This window comes from Stegodyphus dumicola, chromosome 4 (genome assembly GCF_044657685.1).
Source record: "Stegodyphus dumicola isolate Sdum_Otavi_A_Nest chromosome 4, ASM4465768v1".
NCBI classification, from domain to species: domain Eukaryota; kingdom Metazoa; phylum Arthropoda; class Arachnida; order Araneae; family Eresidae; genus Stegodyphus; species Stegodyphus dumicola.
In genome coordinates, this window is record NC_140771.1 from 68795640 (window position 1) to 68816896 (window position 21257).

The 21257-nt window shown below is 32.7% G+C and overlaps 1 protein-coding gene across 4 annotated transcripts in view; it reads left to right on the plus strand.

Annotated features, from left to right (window-relative positions):
• Positions 1–21257, plus strand: part of Liprin-gamma (liprin protein kazrin) — a 463459-nt gene that overhangs the window by 114089 nt on the left and 328113 nt on the right. The window contains exon 1 of one of the 4 annotated variants that reach the window (XM_085815046.1): positions 7127–7216. The exons of the other annotated variants lie outside the window; for them this stretch is intronic. The gene's annotated coding sequence lies outside the window, so the exon portion shown is untranslated. Of the gene's footprint in view, positions 1–7126; positions 7217–21257 lie in introns of those variants that run through there. 4 annotated transcript variants of the gene reach the window in all.

Consider the following 21257-nt stretch of genomic DNA (forward strand, 5'->3'; position numbering starts at 1 on the left):
GTAATGTGGTTCTTATGTAACGCTAATGATGCAGGTACTTTAGTATGTACATTGTAGAATCATTAGATTTATTTACGGGAGCAAGAAAGATGAAAGAACAAGAATGAACTCCCTGCGATTCGAATTTGGAACCTCTTGACTGCTTGCCAATTACACCACGAAAGCAGACAGTAAGGAATGGAATTGGATGATCCGATCCGGAACTGATTCAAAACCAATTCACTTTATTGAGCGAGTGAAGCGTTGATTCCAGAAAACGGAGTGGTGGCTTGGAGAACTTTTGGTGGAAGGGTAGGCATGAGATGTATTGTTCGTTCACGAACTGATTCACTGTACTCAGCGAGCGAACGCCTGATTCGCCAAAGAACGGAGTCCTTGTTGAAAGTGTGCCAGGAAACTTCGGTTACCATTTTAGAGAAGAAGAAAAAAAAAAAAAAATTTCTCCCGTGTTAAAAGTGAGTTGTTTTTATCATTTTTCAATGTTTTTAAATTTTTTTATTCTAGAATTTTATTGTTAGCTCTACGTAGAGTAAAAGTATTAAGGAATCTAAAAAATACGGTTAAAAAAATCTTCTTGGAGTTGCCGTTTGATTGAGTCGATTCTTCCAATCCTACTGCTCGTTCGATTCTTTTCGCTGTTCGCTCCAGCCTGCTAATCATTGCCGATCCCACTGCTCTTCGCTGCAGCCTGCTAATCATTCCCTATCCCACTACCCGTTAGATTCTTACCGCTCTTTGCTCCATCCTTACTAACCACTCTCGGTTAACTCCGCTTTCTGATGTTTTTCATCAAGGTTATTGTTTGTGAGCTAAAAGTGATTAAAAAGAACTGATTCAATTCAGTAAGTGAACAATTCTGATTCAATCCCAGAACAGAGCGAATTTGCATATCTCTAGTAAGGAGTGATAAAAATCCATACAATTTGTCCCACTCAAAGACGACTAGGGAAGAAGAGACCCGTCACCAAATGCTGGTGGTGCCGAACTATCGTCCACCACTTTATATAGTTTGGGCGTCACTATGGAGTCATTTGAATTCTTCGAAGTCAGGAAAGCGAGAAATCCTGAATGCTGTCGCCGGGATTCAAACTTCGGACGTGGTTCCAACTCCGAAAGCTTGTGGTAAGGAGGAAAAAAAAATTCCTTGCAACATAACACGACAGTCTTTCAGCAAATAATGATGTTAAATTTCGCAAATTAAAATTGCAATTCGCCAATAGAAACAAAGAAAAATTATAACTTCATTATTATCCGTGTTGCAAACTGCTGGTTTCTTCTCAGCTGCTAGCATGGCTTCTGTAGATCCTTTTCTTTGCTTCAAATGTATCGAAATGCTTATGAAATTTTTATATTCATTTTTACATATTTTAATTAAAAAAATTAGCCGCTCTTTGCATAAATTTAAACCTTTCTTCGAAATATTGGATTGCAATTTGAAGTTTTCAGTTGGAGTTTTATTTATTTACTGGAAGTACCCGACATTGCCCGGGCTTTATGTGGAGTGAAGAGGTTTTATTTAAAAGTATAGTTATCTTGAAATTTCAGATCGATAGCAATTTTCCTTCGATTTTGTTTCAAGGTAAATTGTGCAAAATTTTACTAAGCTCGAATAAAATTGTAGAACTAACAGGGAGCCATATAATGATTTTAATAAGAACTGATCCTTGCTTTGTTAACGGTTATGTCATTTATTGGAATGTCATGTCAATTCAATATGTCATGTCATATTGAATGAATTGAACAATTCATTCAGTATTTATATGAGCATATCAGTCATTTCATATTCCATTGAAGTGAACAACAATGGATATGGACTATTGAATGGAATATGGTGTATTATGAACAATTCATTCAGTCAAAAGAATTCAAATCCATTTAATGGGACATGATTTGTTCATATAAAAAATTCAATCAAACATTCAGTTCACTAAACGGATCAATGAATGGCGTCTAATCTAAAAACCCTTAGTGTGGATCCCCGTTGGATGGTTTTTCGAAATATTATAATATAAACAGTGACCTTTCTCATGTTTTGAAGATAAAGTGTGCAAAATTCGTCAAGATCGAAATAAAACTGTAGATTTGTATAAATCAAACACACACCCGCAAATAAACATTCAACCTATATATATATTTAATAAGCTTTTGTTGGTTGATAGGAGAAGGTGTGTGCTAAATATATAGAAACAAACTCGTAAATGTTTTTAAAAATCACTAGAGTTCCATTTTATCGTACCACACACGTCTGTTGTGAAAGATAATGACATGGTATATTACACTAATCATATCTTTGCATGTTTAGCATGAATCTTAGTGAACCGTGTCACAGAAATCATTAGCAGCGGGGTTATCGAATTAGGAAACAAGTCTTTAGACTCCTTCGAAGCTCTTCAAACGGCGTTAGTCGTGTCTTAACAAAGTTACAGAGGCTTTGCCAAGTCAAACGTAACTTCTTGAAGTGTTAATTTGTTCCTCGAATTTCCATAATGCATAATGGTATCCAGTTTAACGATATTATGGATGCTACGTTCATCAATCTATCTCTAGACATGTCAGATAACACGATCATTCATAAATATGTATGTGTATGTTTGAGGAAAGTGCGGCTTCAGGAAGCGCGTGTGGGGTAACTTACTATTTTAATCGGCAGTGTTTTCGTATTCGCAGTGATTATTAATTTATCAGTTATAAATGTTATTGTGTGTTGGGAGTGGGTTTAAGTAATATAACAGCATTTAATAGAACATATTTAGTTCCTCTTTTATTCTGATGTTGATACTTTCAGATTCACTTTCAGATTTAGCTTATCGATTCTTATACAGAGAATGCTTACATATTTTAGAAGGATTTCAGTGCCATTTAATTAACATTTAATATGTACAGTGTATTTTTTCAAATGTTCAATCTGATAGCTTTTTCTCTCGGCCATGAATCTGCATTGTGATTTCGATGATTGGAAATTTTTTCATAAAATTTTCAAGGGCATTGATTTTAATTTATCTTCCACTACTTCCCAAGCCCATTAGGCATTGTGGGTTTGCGCTTAGAAAGAGCTCTTTTCTAGAAGCCAAAAGCGTGATAGTCCTCCGGTGAAACGTCAGTAGTCTTTACAGGAATGCAATATCTGTATCATTCTCCATTATTTTCGCAATGGTACTTTTCGAAGTATGACTTTATTGCTTTGTCTTAATGACGTTTCATTCTTTGAAAGTTATTTGGATAAATAAATGAAATTCTTCTTGTGAATATTCGACCTAAAACTTTATGTTGCTAGTACGCTGAGTCGAATTTTAATATTTTCCCCTCTTATTTTAATTTTCCATTGTAAGAGAATTCTGTGACATCCATAGACCCCTTATTGAAACGTTCTTTGCATTGACAGAAATAGGTTTATATTTTTTTTTTCTCTTCGATTTCGATAACAAATAAATCTTTTTTCGGCTGCAGTCATTTTGGTAAAGCCGTGCTTCATCACGGGTTAGAAGGTATTTCCATTTATCTGCTGCTCGATAGTTCTACAAATTATTCTGCGTTGAGCCATATGCTTCGGCAATATCTGGTGAACATTATATTTTTTACCTTTTCTAATGTCTAAATTATGATGATTTTATTCTTTTATTTATAGTTCTACAAAAGTATTTGAAGACTTTTCGATTGATTTCTACGTTGGCGGATTTTCTCTTGTTACCAGCGATTTAACTTTAGAAACATTAGAAACAGTACGCACCGTTTTCGACTATTCGTTTGGAATCGTCTTTCCACGTAGAAGTAATGATGATGGTTCTTCCTTTGCCATTAATTATGTTGGTAGTTTTGCACTTACAAATTTTAATGTCATACATTTCACAACGTGTTTTTGAATTAAGGAATAGAAATATTATGTGCCACATATTTAAAGAAGAATAAATTTAAAAGTAGGTTTTCAAAGTAGGCCAAGGCTGTAATAATTTTGCATTAAGAAAGTAATTCTAACCATCGCGAAATCGAATAATTTGGGATTGGCGAAATGTGATGTTTTGGAAGCTTTTATTTTGTGTATACAAATTCTCTTTCACATATAACAAGATAGGAATTTATGCTTGAAACGTCCGCCACCCAAATAAAATACACTCTTTTGCAAAAAAATCGAAGCACCATGAAGGAAGTGGTTCTTTTTGATGAAATTGAATATGTGTAGAGCTCATACACAGATAATAAAATGATTAAAAAATCAAGGTCATAGTACCTGTTCACAGCTCACAATCACCCATTGTTCAAATTAGTAGTTGGTCGAACCGGCACTGGCGGAAATACATGCTTGAATTCCTCGAGGCAAAGAGTGGTAGAGGTTCCTAATGTCATCCTGCAACACATTCTGCCAGGCGTTCATCAGTTGCTGCTCCAGATCTGCGATATTTTGAGGTGCCCGAATCTGGCGGCCTACCATGTTTCAGACAACGCAAGAGCTCCCTTGGCCAGCAAAATCACAAGAGTATCAAACCGCACGGAGACAGTCCAGAGATATGCGAGCGGTATGTGGCCTGGCATTATCTTGTTGGAAAATGGCCCCAGGTTGACGTGCCATGAAGGGTATTGCAACCGGCTGCAGGATGGTATCAACATATCGGTGAGCTGTTAAGGATGTACGGAGGATGACTAAAGATGACCTGCTGACATAAGAAATAGCGCCCCACACCATCACACCAGGGGTTATGGCTGTATGCCTTTGTAAAACAAAGGCTGATTGGGACCGCTGGCCTTTTCCTCTCCAGACACGAACACGGTTGTCATCTGCTTCAAGAGTGAAGAGGGATTCATCTCTGAACTCTATACGATGCCAGTCTGATGGCAGCCCTGATGATCGGCTGCGACACCACTCCATACGATTCCGCCGATGTTATGGGGTCAAAGGCAAACGTCTTAAAGGCCTCTGTGAGCGTAAACCCGTCTCAGACAAGTGCCGTGAGATGGTGGACGTAACCACAGGAAGTATAGACGTGGCTGTAGTGCGTTGAATAATCGACAATGATACCGTTGGGGCGGTTCGGGCCTGGCGAACAAACATCCTATCTTGCCTCGTATTTGTGCTCTTTGGGCGTAAAGAGCCTTCATTTCGTCGGCAATTTCCTTGTAGCAATCATTGCTGCCAACATTTTTGCACAGCAGTGTCTCTACGCTGCAGGTGGCTGCCTATTGCTCGGTATGACCACCCAACTTCACGCAACCCTACAATGCGACCATGTTCGAAGTCGTTTAGTTGTCTGTTAGGTCTTCGATATCGTCGTAATGGCATCTTTAGTTACTTCTTTACGGAATTACAATGCCAGCAACAAAAATAGATAAATTTTCCGTCTCTGTTATTGGTTTTATAGTTTGCAAAATGTGCATTTTTGCATACCGAATTTCGTCATTATCGCAAGTCCTTTTTGGTGCTTCGATTTTTTTTTTTTTTTTTTTTTTTTTTTTTCAAAAGAGTGTATTTACAAACGTAAAATTGAAAAATAGAATATACATGTAATAATAAAAGAAAAAAAAATAGTCTGAAAGGTTTCAGATTTTAATCATCGATCAAAAGGGTTGTTTTAAAATTTAATATGGTTTATCAACACAGATTATCGATAGAGGTGGTTCAGGGAGAATAGCGAAACATTTTATAAGATATAATACGCTTTTAGACTAACATGGTGGGAAAGTTATCTATATTCTATGTATTTAAAAAATGAAAATATATTTAATATAATTCTACAAAAATAGTTAATGTTTTAAATTATACATATCATGAATTAAATGCATTTTTTTAGCCCAAAGGGCGTTAGCCCAGAAGGGCTATTAATTTCGTTTTGGCATTTTGCGTTGATTCACTATAAATGTCGGTTCACTTTTCAAATTGTTGCCACCAAATGGTAGAGCCCTGTATTATATTTAAAGAAATTAAATAATAAAAAAATTGCGTGAATATCTGTATGTCAACGCTACCTAGAGACATCAAATTTTGAATAACGTAGTTCTCCATTCGAATATGGGCATCTGGAAACCCAAATTTGGAATTTAGAATTTGTTTTATTATCTATTTCATATTTTGTAAAGCATTTATGAGTTTTGGGTTAAGAAAAGCAACGATTTCAAAACGGACAATGGCAACACCGCACGAAGAAAAAATTATCTCCAGCGAGCGACACTTTGTATCAGAAATTCTAAAGATATGCTTTTTAAAATATTTTGTGATATTGCTGTTGAATTGCATTTTATGGTTTAGATGCGGAGAACATGATATTTAATAAAAAAAAAGGTAACACAGAAAACATTTTAGATTGTTTTCTTTCCTTTTTATTTAAATCAGTCAGATTGAAAAGAAATAATATTCTTAGGAACTGCATCTGTTGTTTTTAAATAGTTTAGTTTGTTAATTAATAAGAGACAGATTAAATATGAAAAAATAATATTTTACGTTTTTCCGAGTGGCAACAGACTAGAACGAAAAGTGGAACAACACATTTACAGTGGACCACGCCGAATTGTGTGTCGAGATTTATTACTAGTATTAGCCCCGTAATAAAAAATAAATAAAATGGTTGTTTGAGGCACTAGAAACATAAAATATAAAAATAACTTTGCTTTAATTAGGAATCGTGACATCCCGTACCAATTATGCATGATTTTATTACATAATTTACAAAATTATTTAATGACAGTATTTTTAACTCGCGAAGCGTTGATTTCTTTGAAAAAGATCGATGCTTTGCAGATGGTGAAACAAAAATTTTTTTTTTTAGTTTTGCAATTAATTTAATTTGGCGGGAGAGCTCCTCTCTTACTCAATTAAGGTGACTGACTTGGAAATTAAAAAAAAAAGTGTTTATTCGCTAACCGAAGATATTAAATGCATTTATTATGTATATGTGCTTTAATCAAGTATTCGGGTAAAGTGCCATTATTAAATTACAACGAAAATGTGGAACAAAATGCAGTCGTTGCAGAATATTGTTGTTGATGATTTCTTTCGTTTTTCATGAACCTTTAAAGTGTAAAACGTTTGGCGTTTGAAGGGACATAACGTTTCTAAGCAAAAAGGTAAGAAAGATAGATCGTTACTCCCTTTTTCGTTTTTGCTTGAAAGAAATTTTATCGATCTGTTTATTGCTTTCAGTTCTCAGATTTCATGCATTGACAAAATGGAAAATATAGCTGTTTGAAGGAAGTATTTGTTGCAAGCCTCGTGCGCAGACGCTGTACTGAAGTAAGTGCATGACTATATCTTGAATAAATAAATCTTTCTATTATTGCGTCAAGTATCCACATGGCGATAATTTTATGGTGATATATTGTCATATCAAGTCTTTTTATTCTTACTTTTGCTTCATCGGTGGTCAAATTTTTAAGACCGCTGAATGCTGGTACTTCGATACAGACGAACGGACTGGTTGCATGAATCGCCTTCATGATATGCGCAACTCGAATGCAAGCCAGTTGCCTTGAGAAAAGCCCTTGATCAGATAGCTCTGGTTTGCATTGCTATATTCACACAACGTAACCGAATCACCTTTTTACTATTTTGTTCTGCTGTTTTTAGCTACACTTTTTTAAATGTATGATTTTATGTTATATCTTTAATTCATGGAGATTAATAATGAAACTAGTGAGTTAATCGTGACTGTTTATAAAACTGCTTTAAGTGTTAAACTAGAATCAGCATATGAAAATCAAATTAAGGAAACGGATACATTTATGGAGGAATTTGCGAGAAAATCTCACATTATATATGGGAAAAATCACGCATTTTGTATTTTAATATATATTGGAAATAACTGAATTGGAATTATTAGATTTGCGATAAAGCACACTAGGCTATCTGCCTAAAAGATAGCATACCTTCGTGAAAAGGTTCCAAAGGAAAATTAGCTCGTATTCATGATCTACTAGGAAAAAATCACGAAAACGCCCAAGCAGGCACCCCTTTTGCTAGGATTTGAATCGCGTTCGATCTACCAGTGATCAAGAGTTTTATCCGCTCCGTCGCTGGGGGACGGACATTGGAAGAAATGTTCATCAAAAGTGTTCTACAGCGTTCTGTATTCTTTGATTATTGTTAGTCTAATGTTTTCCTCAAACACATTTAAAAAAATAAAGTATGTTTCCCGCTTGGGACAAAACGCGCCAAATAATTTTCTATAGAAAGGTACATGCGCTTACATTTTATAATGTTCATCATTAAATTGAATGTATTTTTCCTGTATTTTGTAAAAAATGTCCCTGTTTTCAAAGTAAGTTTTTAAAGCGTGACTATTCCATTCTATATTTTTGGAAATAACGTAGACATAACTGACTTAAAGAGATATATTTCTTAGAAAAATTTTTTGGCAGCCGAGGTCAGCGGATGACGAAGGTACGTTTTCTCACTGTAAATATCAAGTTGGTGCATATATTTTTCTAGAGAAAATTATTTGACGTGTATTGTTGTTTTGTAACAGAGAAGAAACTGAATAAAAAATGTTCAGGTATGCAAATACGAAATACCGTGAACTGCTTTTGAATATTTTTCCTTATTTTTCCTAACTCAGTTTCGAAGTAAAAAGTATCACGCAACTTTTATAGTACCAGTAGATAGGTTTGTAAACATAAATAAGGTTTATTCAATTTTTCATTCCGAAGTTATCTGTTTACTAAGTTGCCAACAAATTTTCACGAATTTTTTAAAGATAAATAAAAATAATATAATATAATAATTGAAAGAGAAAGAGAGAGAAGCGTCCGCAGCAAGAAAATTATAAAGCACCTTATGCAGAATTTCTCCACATTTTTACCATTTTCGGAAGAAAAATTTGGCAACGAAATATTTTATACCCTACTTTTTGTCTCTTTTTAAATGCCTTTTTTTTTCCTACGTTTTAGTCTGGAATTTCTGAAGAAGAAGAAGGGAGAAGGGGGGAAGAGGTTTATCGGAAGAGATTGGAATAACTTCACTATGTATAAAATAACTCGATTACAGCTGTTGCACTTGCTTTGTTATCTACCCACCATCTGCGTGTCATATCTCGCTGCTGGTGAGGCATCTAAAAAAAGATATCGGCACTGGGCTGTGCCGCATACCATGTTTCGTTAAAAAGAGGGCAGAGCTGTAGTGGCTCAAGTTTTCTTAGAAATATGTTGTTATAGTAGTCTTTGGTTTGCTTGCCTGTTCGCTCTTTTCCTCCTCTCCCAATCCAAATTATTATTATTACTATTTTTAAAATTTATGTATAGTAATTATTTCATATCGAAATTGCTAAATTAATTTAATTAATAGCTAAATTTCTTATGGCATTGAAACGAATATTAGAACGGTATATTTTCCCTAAAACCGCGTTCTAAAAATCTTATCCGTTTTACATAACCGTTAAAGTAACTTGTAATATGCATGTGTAAGTAACTTATAGTAACGTGTAATATGCATTATAATTTTGTTCCGGTTCATTCGTCTTCTTAAAAGAGTCATTAACCTTTTTATGTGCATAAATTCAAAATTCTTTTATTCTTCATACGATTATTTGTAGGTGCTTTATTTTTTTTTTACTACTCTTTTTTTTTTTTTTTTTACAAAGATGTTTTAAAACTGCAATGTTTCTAAAAAGCTCTATTTTCGACAACGATGTTTAAGAACTGCGATGTTTTTTTTCCTTCCTTTCTTTTTTCTTACAATATTTTGTACGACCATGTTTTCGCCCGTTGCGTTGTTTTCTCCGCGACGTTTTCGTCCGCGACATTTTAGCCAGTAACCGTGATTTATTAAAAGCAGCTGGCATTTTTTTATCAGAGAAAGGGGAAATAGCCAAACTAAAACTGAGATTTAAAGAAGTGTCATAAATTAAAGTTAAAATTTTAATTTGCATGCTCTTTAACTTGCATATAACTATTAGTCATAATAGCATTACAAATGTGCACAATTATCAGTTTGTTATCTTATAAACTAATTGTACTTTAAAATATTAGAAAATTAGAAACAAAGATTGAAATTAGTAAGAGGGTGACTGGTGGGCGGCATGAAAAAGAAAAACCAGAATTACTAGCAGTTTTATCCGATATTCAGTCTTGGAGAACGATCTGACTTCGTGGGCGTTTTCTTGATTTTTCCATTAATATCGGTAAGTTTCCCTTAAAAAGTGCTCCATGAAGGCATGACCAGATATACCTAGTGGGCTTTGATATAATCTAATAAAAATTCTAATCTCCCGACATATTCATTTTTCATAATAATTAGGAAACTTTTCCTTCCCTAAAACTACGTGAATCTACTAAACATTTTTATTCTAATTTTTGTCTTTATATTAATAAGAAATAGATATAGGAAGTTGAAATGCCAATTTAAAACCAATGAAAATAAATTCAAATTTTTAATATAAATGCGTAGTTTTTGGAAACACTAACGATTTGGCGAATAATTTTAATCTACTTTAAGGCACTGGTGAAAAGTTTTCCTGTGTTTAAGTGTATCATCCCAAAATCTTCTTAGGCCGTTTAGGATAAAGGGGGAGCAGATTCCATTAGGAAATGAAGACACAAGAATTATCGGGTTGATTTGTAATTTCAGAGACTTGCTATTGGTGTAAATAGTGGTCCCTTTAGTGGTCGATATCGACCCAGAGGGGAGGGTGAAGGCACATCCGCTGATGGAAAATACCCGAGGGCAGATGGAAGGTCGATATATCAGTGTTCCAAAACAGAAGGCATAATAACTAGATTAACATAAATATTGATAATATATGCATATATTGTAAACGTTATGCAGCTGTGAACTTTTTACATTTAAACGTTAGACTTTTACGTTTGCAAATTCATGTGTGGTTGAAACAGCATAAATTTTATCTTAAGAAAGTATTAGAGAAAAGTGTTTTGGAGCGGGTACATAATGTATAACGTTAGAATCTTTTTTTACTCATTATAATAATGCTGTAAACATGTAGATTGAGTTTACAGTAAATTTTTAGTTAAATGTAGTTATAAAACCCGAAGACGAACTCCGCAATCAACTCGAAATCGCAATTAATCCAAGAGCAGTTAAAAAGGCACCAGAAACAGGAATAATTCAAAATCACCAACTGTTAAACATTTTACCATATTTCTAAGCAGTTTAGTTTGGAGAATAAGTTCATTTGGATACATAAATTAAGCCAACATTCGAAGCAAGAATATTGTAAATAAGGGAACAATATATGTATATTTACCGCTTCTTTGTTTTTATATTTTTGCTTAAGTCATTTGTCGCACTTTAATTCTAATGTTTTAAAATATGCCTTACTTTGATCAGCATATTACTTACAATTAGTATTGAATTTTATTTGTAAATATTCAAATGTTTATATTGTTTATTTAATCTTTATTACACATTTCATTGCACTTTATTTTACTCGAGTTAATATTTTCACGGAACCACAGTATCTAAGCAACTTTTTATCATACGAACTAGGAATTTTCTTTTAACTTTTTTCTAAATTTTGCAGCTCAATGCGCAAGTTTTTGACCACATAGGCCTTTTATCGTTTGTTCTCTTTTCTTAATGGATTTAAGATCATACAACATATATATATATATTTAAACAAATTAAATTTGGGAATTTTTAAAAAGTTATTTTAGGACTTCGTTTCACAAAATTTTGGGAAATTTTTTGACATTTTAAATTTTGCTGTAAAACTTAAATTCTAAAACATTTCTTTTTTATTTAATTACTTTAATTATTTGCCTTGCAATATTTACACAATTTTTCAACAGAACACATATTTCACATTACAAACAGTTTACATTTATTAATTCACAATACCACTTAACTCTATTTTACTTCAAGCAAACTTACCTCTCTTTATTGGCTTAACTCCCTAAATAATTTATCGTTAAAATTAAAACTTAAATTACATACCTTTAGGATTTTTAATTTTTATTTTTTAATTTAATTTTTTCTAGATTTATTTTTTTATATATTTTAATATTAATGTTTGTAAAAAAAATTTTAATATAACAAAGATAGCAGCTTGGCACTCAACTTTACCTACATAAGCGCCATCTATATAATTAATTTGAAGAACACACTTACTTCTCTTTAAAAACACTTTTGCAGACCCCAACGCACATTTAGTAGGTAAGTTAGAATTAAAACTTACTATTTACTTGCTTTAAGTATTTTTTAAAAATTTTATGTAGTATTTAAGTATTTTCTAGATATGAAATTATATTTAAGTATATATATATATATTTTTTTTTTAAATTGTGAATTAGTTCTTTATGTTTCTTATTGATTTATATGGATTATGTCTAGTTCTTTTTTTAGTTTCTTTTTATTGATATGCATATTCGTGTCGGGGAGGTTTCTGTAGACAAGGGTTTCTAAAATATATTAGTATCTAGATGATTTTTTATAAGAAATTAATTTTTTTTTAAATTTAATTTTTTAAAAAAAGTGTAATTTAATACTCAAAAGACTTCATTAGTATTTTTCTTTTTAAAACTTTAATTCTTAAATGCTAATTTCTAAGGGTACCACTTTATTGGTATTTCTTTTTGGACATTCTTCACTTTTTACTTTTGGTTTTGACTTTTACCCTTGCCTGCATGAATGACGAAACACGAATTGAATGATTGGAGAGTTAGGTTTGGAGGCAACTTTCTCTTGATAAGTCTGTCTCCTGCCTGCTTAACAGTCATTCACTTATGCATTTTTAAAAAAATTGTTTGGATTATTTTAATTTGCTAAATTAGTGAATTTATTTTCATATATTGGTTTTGCACGTGATTTGCTTATGCTTCTGAATTTAAATGATATTGTAGATTAGTTGGAGAATTAAATCTTTTAAATCTTTTATATGTTTACACATTTTTTTTGGGGGGGGGCTTTAAATTTGCTTTTTTACTTTTATACGTGTTTGTTAAAATTTAAATTTAATTTGTTTAAATTTAAATTTCATTCCTTGCAGCAATGGCGCAAATAATTATTTAATTAAATTTGTATTTAAATTTAATTAATTTATTTAAATTAAATTTATTTAATTAAATTCAATTTTTTCTTATGAAACAATTTATATATATATATATATATATAAGGGAACTAAAAGAGCATTCTAAATAGCGCAACAGAAAGAGCACTGTAAATAGACACAAAAATAACTCTGTTAAGTAAGGGAACAAAAAGACTGCTCTGAATAATGATACAAAAAGGAAGGGGCAAAAAGAACACTATTTGAATCCTTTCAGATTTTAACTTTTTTGCAAGCTACTTTATTGTCCTTAAATCGAATCAGCAATATCTGGAACCATGTTTGTCTGTATAGTTACGAATAAGATCCCAGAAAGAATTTAGTGAAGTAGGCAAGAAGCTCTGACTCAGTCCCAATTGCGCGCAATCACGTTAATTCCCGCATTTAAGATGGGTTGCGTCGCGTTCGTAAATGGGTCCCAAATGAATGGAGCGAGACTAGACCTTGGCATCTTAGTGTTTCCAAATGGCAAATCATTCTAAAGGGCCTTATTGCAGGCACGTTACTGAAACCTATAAAACAAGTCCATACTTCTCAAAGGGGCTTCATAACGGTACCCCAATGTAAAGGTGTCGGCAACTTTATGCAGATAAGTTTCTAATTTGTAAAAAATCTTAAAAGGACGCCACGTAACTTTCTTGTATGACGTATTAAATTACATACATTTTCCCCCTGTCCTTCATTTAAACGTTTTTTCTGGAATTATTTTAATTTAATTAATCGATTCCTCAAGGCAAGTTGGAAATGGCATCCAAAATTGCAAATTTTAAAATTAAATATTCCGATCAATTTTTGTTGGACGGAAAAATTTGGCATTGCCAAAACATGAATAGTTTCGTCATTTAGAAAGAACGCTTGTAAATGGAAGCATGCGACTACGGCCAATGAATTGCGAAAATAAAGGTTGGGTAAGGACTTTTAAGATGCGGGTGGGTGCATATAATATATATTTGGTACTGCTGGATTGTAGTAACTAAAGGAAGGTGCGCAGCGAGATGTTATAGCAGTTCCATATACAAAATTGCAACCTTTTACGGCTAATCGTTTTGGAATAATGCAAGATGCGGACACCCGTATGTACAGACGTCTCGAAAAAATCCATTTTTAAACCATTTTAAATCCATTTTACAATCCGTTTTGGGAAAAAAGAGTCCTTTATTCTGTCCTTACATACAGAATTCACGTGAAAATATCGTTCAAATGGATTCGGGAACTGTCCGCTGAAATGTGGAAACCGAAATTTTTGGCGATTACAATACTTTCCTTTAGTTCCTACAGGAAAGTAAAAAAGCAACCTTTATCATTTACTTAGCTGTTTTGATTAACAAAATGTGCCGACACCTTTATATAAACCTGACAATGTTCGAAAACACAGAAAATTTCATAAAGGTGCTTCGCCCTATAGCTATCCGCATCCTTATGCACATCATTTTCTAATTTGATTAAAGCAATTTCATTAAGGTTTTGACACTTTTACCCCAGGGCGCCGTAGTTTAGCTTACTGTTCTGATTCATATAAGGCAAATGAAAATTTATTTGCATAACGGTGTTAAGCACTATATAAAAAACAAAATCTACACTTTCATGAAGAACGATTTTTTTTCAAATTAGATACTGATCTGCGTAAGCGTGCTAGCAGCTTTTGTGCCAGGGCAGCCTTTGTCATTTCGAGTAGTGGTCGACTTGTAAAAAAGTGCTAATGCCTTTAAGACGTAACATCATACGAAGGCGCCCTTATCCTGAGTATGTTACATACGTGATGCCTTCTCTCCAAGACAGCCACACAATTTCAGATGACTTTGGTCTTTTTTCTCAATAAAATTCTCTGTGGTTCGTTTGGAATATGTAAACTAATCATATTTTTTCCTAAGTCAGCAGTTTTAATTCGCCAAACTGAGAAGAGATTGACAGCTGATTAATTCATCTCAAAGAAGTGTAGTCATATATATATATATATATATTGAGAATAGCACCTCCGGGTAGAAGCTTGTAGCTTTCTAAAAAGACCTTGTCAGCAGAAAAGCTAAACATGCTAATATTGAATGTTGTCTATTCACATGTCTTTGCTTAAACTATTGCGAATTTTCTCATGACTAATCGATGACTAACGACGAACTATCTCTGAAAGTGACGAGCATTTCTGAGGACATGTAAAAACATCTGCATTGTGCTTCACATCCCTAGGACCACCATCTTTAGAAACGTCAAAATCCTCTGACACTATTGGTTGTTTGTCTTAGAGACATCGGCAATGAATATTAATTCAGAAGAAGGCCAAATCATTTCAAACCTGTGGTGGTCGTCTTGGAAAGGATTCACATTATATTCCTTCTCGAAGCATTTTATTTAATAAAAATCATCAGGCATTGTGATTGGTTCCTTTAAAAATCATTAACTGTAAATAAAAAGGGATATTAAACTTTAACTCTCTAAGAAGACCACTTCCAAAGAAGAACAACGTTATCTGGATTCGTGACTGGTCTTGTCCTCTCAGAACATTTTAATTGAATCAAAATTAACAAGCATTGTGGATGGTTCACTTCAAAAATTATTCATTGTAAATAAAAATTAGTATTACACCTTAACTGTCTGAGAAGACCATTTCCAAAGAAGACCAAAGTTATCTAGATTCATAAATGGTCGTTGGGAGAGGATTTATATTATTTTCGTCCTCAGAACATTTTTATTAAATAAAAGTGATCAGGTATTGTGGGTGTTCGTTTCAAAAATCATTCACTGTAAATGAAAATTTGTATTAAGTATCTGTAATACCATTTCCAAATAAGACCAAAGTTATCTACATCGGTCGGTGGTCATTTTGGGGAGGATTCACGTTATTTTCCTCTCAGACATTTTAAATATTTATGCTGCTTCGTTGGGTTCTATTTCTGTTATGTATCTTACGACCGAGTGCAGGACGAATGCCTTTTCCATAGAACATGCCTTTTGCCTCCTTGTTCTCTCTGCTAATACTTTCCGCGTGCTGACGTAGATCGATCGCAGGTCAGCCTTGAACTTACCAAAGACGCTGTTGTTGCGTTTCTTCATCGCATGAAGTCCGCAGAAAGTTATCTTCTTCGAAGAGATCTGTAAATAGTAAAAAAATAAATAAATACACAAAGACTTGGGGGGGATAGAGGAGAGGGAGGGAAGCCATCCGAGGCAAGAAAGGCTTCAACCACGTCAGCAGTGGCGGTAGTCCCTTCCTGTCAACAATAACGCTTGGGATCAGCTGACTCTCGGAAGCCAGACGATCGATGATTTCCATCTGAGGACAAGTGGTATTAGTCGAAATCACATCTGCGATTTGTGAATTTTGAATATGTTTAAAAATAGATTAACTTCAAACAGGAAAAATTTTCAGCGCCGTTTGTCGCAAATGCGTCATTTAAACAGAAATAAAATTTATAACAATAAGGGAATTTGTCGAGAAAAAAAGAAGTGAAGGATTTTGAAATTGCCATGAGCCATTTAAACAGGGGTGCGAATGAAAGTCTTGAAAGTACTGTGTAAAAATCGTTGGGGAAAGTTGAAATATTCTGGCAAATGTAGAATCTCAAGGAAATCTAATTCATAAACTGAAGAAATCTTTTGGATAAAATGACCAGACACTTTTTTTGGATTAAAAAGCAGAGGTAATAATTATAGAAGCAATTAATTGCACAATATAAACATTGTTGCATAACCATTATTACCAACTGTTAAATTATCCTTCAGCAGTTGATAAATATTTTTTTTTTCCGTGTGGCTTTGAAATTTAGAAAAAGTATAGATATTTATGATCAGACAAGCCACCCTTTTTTTTCTAAAAACATTTTTTCTTAATTCAAAATTTTATCTTTTGTATAGCAACAAAAGTTGCATTTAGTAATAAAATATGGTACAGTAATTTTAGTTAGATTTCATGACAACGAGAATATATTTCAGCACGACTAGAGTGTTTCTAAAATGGTGTTCAAATAGAAACTGATAATAAATAAGTATTCCGATTTTAAAATCTTCTGGTATTTGTTTTTATACTGCATATTTTATGTAAAATAATAGACTTAAATGTATCAAACTATAATTAAAAGGTGTGTGTGTGTGATTATGGCAAAGCCTCGAGGGCTATCTGCCTAAGGGGAGGGATGCCTTCGTGGAGGACTTTCTAAGGGAAACTGGCTCGTATACACGTTACACATGGGGAAAACCACGAAAACACCCATGCAGCCAGCCCGTTCGCGGGATTCGAGCCTCGGACCGAACTACCAGTGTTCAGCGACTTTACCGCTCGGCTGCTGGTGGGCCATAATTAAAAGGTAACTATTATTTTTAAATGGCTTATTTTTTACTAACAGCTTAAAATAGTAACTATAAAAAATATATATATATAATAATTTTAGTGACTAGTAGGTAGTAAAATTTCATTGAAATATTTAATATATTTCTAATTAGACATCTCGTGATTTAAATGCAATTTTATTTAAATCAATGATGTTTAGTAGGAGAAAAAATATTTTTAAGAACTGCATTCATTACTTTTAAATCGCTTGGTTTATTAATCAGTAACAGTTAGATTAATTCTGAAAGTTAAATATTTTATGGGTTGCCAAAAGACAACACGTTGGCGTGTGAAAGATAAAAGGGTTTTATTTGAGGCAGTGGTGAGACATTGCTTTTATTTAACCCAAATTATTGATTAAAATTGAACGATAAATTATTCAACATTTTGCCGAAAGAAAACAGTCTGGTGCGCTGAAGATTATAATGTTTTATATCCCAGCACTGCTCACTGCATCTTGCCACTGCTCACTTTTAAATCGCTGTTTTTTTTTTTTACCAGAAATTGATTAAATTCGTGCAAAATAGGATACAAATATCTAAATATATATATATATATATATATATATATATATAAATCGAAATTTAAAATTTGGGTTCGAAGGGCATATTGTTGCGTTTTTCTTTTCTGACACCAGTTGTTATGTTATTTTCTTCCGTCACGTTCGTACGGGGTTTGTAGATTTGGAGTGAATAACGACGACACTTGATGAAGTATCGAAACACTTTATTTACCAATATTAATCAGGATAGCTCCAAAACACTTTTACAATCGTCGAAGATCTACTATACACTCGCTGACACGATCAGCGACACAGCTTTCAGGTTATCAAGCTATCACGGTGGAGACAGCTTCACTGCAAAGCACCAGAGTACAGCTCCCGACTCTGCTCGGTCGTTCTCGGAATTCCACGTACTCTCGAGACTCTCCATGCTACAACTCGGGATGCACTCGACGACACGCAGAGCACAGCTTCCGACTCTTCGGTTCAGTCGTTCTCACAGCTCAACACACTCTCTCGATGAGGCACTAACCGCGATACACTAAGAGACTCTTCGATGCACTCGACGACGCACTCGGCACTCGCTGGCCGGCTGTCAACTCGATCGTCTCCGCACGGACTAACTAGATGAGACTCACTGACTCGCACGCTAGACGAGGCACACACTCTAACTGCGCACCAGCAGGGTTTATATAGCTTTTGGCTTGTGTTCGAGAACATTTTGGGCTAAACCGGTAAGAATTCGTTCCAGAAGTTTCTCCATCCGTCCATAGCATATCGCCGATTTTATCGTCAAATGGGCGATTTCTCGCCAAATGTGGCAACCCTGCCTTACTTATTATTTTATGGCAACCTTGAACCTGCTTTGCGGAAAAGCCATCTTACCGCGCCTGTACATTTCCTAACAGTATGCTCGGGTGGAAGATTATATCACATTGCGAGAAACATACATCAATGCAGATTCTTTATTTTTTTAATAATAGAGGTAAATCTCAGTAACATTTACCATATCCGACTGTGAACCACGCTTCTCGACTTTCACTACTAAAAGTAAAAACCATTTCTGTAAAGGCTTATTCTATGATTTACGCCAATATATATATATATATATATATATATTTAAACAAATTTAAATTCTTAACAAATACGTATAAAAGTAAAAAAGCTAAAAGCATTTCATAAGAAACTGCAAATTTCACAACCATCTAACTACAATAGATTAGCAAATCTATATGCTCTCCTAAAATTTCATAAATCACCACTCAAATTTAGATTTATTGCTAATGGTACAAATAATTATAAAAAGAATATAGATTACATATTTGCAATTATACTTAAAAAAATCTGTAATTTAATCCAACATCTCGTTAACAAACAACACAATTATAGTTGGATTATTTATAATAATGCTCCAGTTCTCAGCAGTTTTAAAAGTTTAACAATCAAGAACATTAACTGCTATGACTTTGAAAACCTTTATACTTCTCTACCATTAGAAGAAATTTTTACTAGTTTAATGCAACTCCCACAACTTTTTCCTGACATACTTGACATTCTTTGTATTGAAAGATGGAATACTTATCTGAATTGTGCATTATTTAATAACTACATTAAATACAATAATAAGATCTTTCAGCAAATTAGAGGAATTCCTATGGGAACAAACAGTTCTACACAAATTTGTAACCTATTTCTTTTTACATTTGAATATAAATTCCAACTCACTTTAAATAAAAATGAATTAAAGCTATTTGCTCATACTTTTAGATACATAGATGATATTATAACTTTCAATAATAATTCTACTTTTGAGCAATTCAAAATTTACCCAAATAGTTTAACACTTAATAAAACGAATACAAATCAAGATACTATTGAATTCCTAGACCTGCAAATTATTAAACACAGCAAAATTAAATTATTTGATAAAAGAAGGAATTTCTATTTTCCTACTATTAAACTAATTAATTGGAACTCTAATATCTCTAGAAAAGTAATAGAAAACACGTTTCATAGCCAAATTATCAGAATAAAAAATATATGTACTGAAAATGACGATTTAAAGGAAGAAATCATAAAACTAATTAATGCACAAGTTGATAACCAAGTACCACCAAAATTTATTAATTTATATATTAAAAAGGCAGGCCTTAACTTTACTTTATAATTTTTTGGCTCTTTTGGATATGATAACATTGCCTTAAACCTTAGCTGGAGGGTAATGAAGGATATAAAAGAGTAGAGAAATTATTGTAAATTTTTATTGTAAATATTTTGTAAATATGTATATTTAATCAATACTGGATTCTTTCCTTTCACTAATAAAGGGCCAACTCTTTTCAAAAGTCTCAATTATAGCCCGAATTGAGTGAAGATTTTAATCTTCTTCTTCTAATTTTCCATACTTTAGCCAGTATTTAGTTAAGTTTTGATATACCAATTGAAATCAAGTTCATTAAACTTTTAATATTTTCTTTCATCAAATTTAAGTTTTATTTAACTTCCTAAAGGAATTTTTGAGAAATTTCTGGGAATTTTTAGAAGTTTTTTAAGGACTTCATTTCAAAAACATTTTGGGAAATTTTACTTTAAAACTTTAATATTAAAACATTTCAGTTTTTCTTAATTACTTTAATTTTTTGCAATTTTCACACAAATATCTTTCACTTAATTTTTTTAACAATTTTCACAATTTTTCAACAGAACACACATTTCAAATTACAAACAGTTTACATTTTTTTCACATACCACTTCACTTTAATTTCCTTCAAGCAAACTTACATCTCTTGATTGGCTCAGTTACTTAACTCCCTAAATAATTGATATTACTACCTTTAGGATTTTAAATTTAATTTAATTTTTAATATTTTTAATTTTTTATTATAACAAAGATAGCAGCTTGACACTCAACTTTACCTACATAAGCGCCATCTATATAATTTGAAGAACACACTTCTCTTTCACAACACTTTTGCAGACCCCAACACTCCTATAGTAGGTAAGTTAGAATTAAAACTTACTATTTACTTGCTTTAAGTATTTTTTTAAAAATTTTTTTATGTAGTATCTAAGTATTTTCTAAATATGAAATTATATTTTTAAATATATATTTGTTTTTTAAAAATTGTGAATTAGTTCTTTTTGTTTCTTATTGGTTTATATGGATTATGTATAGTTCTTTTATAGTTTCTTTTTATTGATATACATATTCGTGTAGGGGAAGTTTCTGTAGACAAGGATTTCTAAAATACATTGGTTTCTAGATTTTTTTATTATTTTATAAAAAATTAATTTTTAAAAAATTTAATTATTTTAAGAAAAAGTTTAATTCTTGACTTTACTTGCTTGTTACTCAAAAGACTTCATTAGTATTTTCCTTTTTGAACTTTAATTCTTAAATGTTAATACTTAAATGTTAATTTCTAAGGGACTTTACTTTATTGGAATTACTTTTGGT